At 42.8% G+C, this 3,040-nt stretch overlaps 1 protein-coding gene across 5 annotated transcripts in view; it reads right to left on the bottom strand.

The window, feature by feature from the left end:
- Positions 1-3,040, bottom strand: part of znf536 (zinc finger protein 536) — a 234,989-nt gene that overhangs the window by 217,952 nt on the left and 13,997 nt on the right. The window lies entirely within an intron of this gene.

Below are 3,040 nucleotides of genomic sequence, written 5' to 3'. Positions count from 1 at the left end.
ATATATATAACATGTGTGAAACAATTACAGTGGAATATTGGAAGTTTCAGAAACAACAAAAGAATGTCAAGTTTCCTTTTGAGTTTTCCAAAACAATCTTTTCATCTCCTTCCCATGGAGGATGCTTTAGGATGGGGGAGGGGGGTTTCGATGTAAACGAGGATGCAGACACAGAGATCTGAAGCCTTGATTGTTTTGCATCGAATGTTAAATGTGAAAAAGAATTAAGGAAGGTAGAAGCCTTATAAAGGCGCCTGCGGTGTATGTAAATGAAATATGTTTCGGAGCCGTAATTTGCAGCTGCCGCTGTTGTTATTTTTCCGGCAGCCGTCTGAAGTTCTTCTGGTCGCTCGGTGGCACTTTTAAAGTGATGCACAACAAAGCGTTCACCAATTAAAGACGATTTTAACACCAAGAACTGCAACAAACTTCATTAGATACTCCACCAAGCTTCTGACAAAAGCCCCCATTCAGCGTTCGTCTGTAAGCCGCCGTGATGAATATTTATAATCAAAACACACATTTCTGTTCCTTCATAGCTATGCAAGGCATTGACCAGCTATTAAAACAAATGAAATGTTTATATCAAATGGAATTTGATTAGGTGACTGGTTATTATTTCTTGCAGGGAAGCAGAATAACAATCCAAGGCACTTAAAAAAATGATCAAAATCACCAAGCCCTTGCAACAATACACATTCAATCAAATGCTTCATAATTGTAACAGTAGGAAGCATTTTAGGCATTCCACCCACAACAAACAGGCTTTGTTCTCCTGTTATGAGAGGCAGCGAGGGGACACAATCAAGTGCGTGAGAAAGTCAGCAAAGCAGGATTTCGGGCAATTCCTCCCAATGTCTCTTTCTCTCTTTCTATTCACCTCCACACACAACTGCTTTTTTTTTTTTTTTTTAGGGTCACCCATGTTATTTGCCTCCTGTTTCATTGCAGTTGGCAAAAAGAAAATTTGGTAATTGAGCGGTACGGAACATGTGCCCTCCCTTCTCGAAGATGACAGATGGATTATAAAAACTTCAAAGGCAAAGCATTTGGAGCACCAGGGGAGAGATGCTAGGTATTTGAACTATCATTCTTTACCCAGGAGACAATGACTGCCTGACATGGTGCATACATCAAGGAATAGTGCAACAGCAAAGACATAATCCAGCGTGCATATGCACACACATCCCCATGATCACTCGTCTCCTGCCTCCTTTCCCCCCAGCCCCTGCCAATGCTATATATTTAACATCCTGTTTTGAATAAGTTTGTGCCAAGCTCAGAACAGAACAAGTCAGGGGAGGCTGATGATATGGTGCTGAATCTCATCTCTTCCCTTCTTTTTTCTTTTCTTATTTTGATTTTTTTTGTTTTTTTTTTTGGATCTCAGGGTTCGAACTGAAGTGTTCTAGTCCACACCGACGTTGTCTTTGTGTTGTAAAAGAATAAAATAAACTCCATGAACGAAGAAAGAACAGAGGGTGGCAATGCCTATAATCATCTTAAAAGTATGATTTATGAAAAGGGCCATCTGCTTTGCCTAACTTAAGCACCGAGGCAACCTTTAATAATGTAGCGACACGAGGAGAGGAGGGGATTGCAGGAGGAGATTGGGGGGAGGGGGGCGGCACTATTCACGGCAGTAGCACAAAGTGATTTCATCAAACTTGTAACCCAAGTGCAGGTCCACCTCTCTGCTCTGTCTCTCCTGCGCTTCCTGTTGCTTCCTCAGCATCCAGCCATTAGTTCAGAAGGAAGCTAATCACTGTTGACCTCTCCTGTCAGGCACATTTAACCCCGGCCCCTCCTCTTGACCCTGTAGGAATTAGCACTATTCACACATCCAAGCACACACACTCAGGTTGCTTTCACTCCTGATAGTCTATTAGACTCAGTTCGATTGGGGACCAAGATTGCAACAGTGGTTCCATTTTCAGCTGATGCGGTTCTCTTTCAGACCCGCATCGGCCAACCAAACCCTTTGAAGAACCTGTTCCTCCCCTTGCCTGTGGTGGCGCTGCACAAACAACCACTGAAGGAAACGATATGAAAACCTCTGAAGAAGACCATTCACAGAATATGAACAAAACAGGTGTGGCGTCAGATTTTAGCGGTTGGAGGATTTCTTTTTTTTTTTTTTAAAGACCACCAGCCATTTCTACTGCTAGCACATGTTTGGTTGTTTTGGTTATATCTACCCAGAATGCCCTGCACAGTAGTTTGCTTCTTGCTTTTAGAGCAGTTTTCGATCCGCGTGGTGTTCACATATTCATTCAAACCCCACTACAGTTCACTTTACTAAACCCAGTCCGAGGTTTGAAGGAGGACCAAAGTTACATTTTTTGTTCCACATCAGAGTTCGGTTAACCATTCACAGCTCCACAAACAAACCAGACATTTTAGTCAGATGGCCTGGAGTTTGATTAAAGTGAACTAAACATGGCTGGTGTGAATGCATCCTTAGACTGTAGCAGAAAACCTACAATCTACCTGACAGATGTGAAAGCTCCTCCTACCTCATACATACATGTTTCTAAAGTTTTCAGTTTAAAGTGACACAAGAGCATAGGATTTGCTCTGTTCCCTAATAAAATGATATTTGGGTTTAAAATTTTCCCACAGGTTTGCATGTTCTCCCTGTAAATGTGTAGATTTTCTCTAGGTACTCGCAGTGTCATACCAAATTCCACAACAATGGAATTAATTCACTTCAGTTCAATGCTTCTCAGTTCATTCTGGTAAGGTGGCTAAACCACTCTGGCCTGCATTACTGGGCTTAGTGGCTGTTGGCTGCTAGTTGAGCCTCGTAGGAAGACTCCAAAAACCTGACGGACGTCCCACATCTGGAACATTTCAGGGTTGTCGAGGTCATGAGGTCTTTCACTTCCAGCAACACTAATGTGGTGATGCAAGTCACAAGCACATCGAAGCGCGAGTCATTATGTTTACACTCCTGACCTGGCTGTGACCTGGAAACAAGTACCAGAACAGGTGTGTGTGTGTGTGTGTGTGTGTGTGTGTGTGTGTGTGTGTGTGTGTG

This window comes from Poecilia reticulata, linkage group LG3 (assembly GCF_000633615.1).
Source record: "Poecilia reticulata strain Guanapo linkage group LG3, Guppy_female_1.0+MT, whole genome shotgun sequence".
Classification (NCBI taxonomy): Eukaryota; Metazoa; Chordata; class Actinopteri; order Cyprinodontiformes; family Poeciliidae; genus Poecilia; species Poecilia reticulata.
Note: the sequence above shows the minus strand (reverse complement) of the source record. Positions and strands in the feature narration are given on the sequence as shown.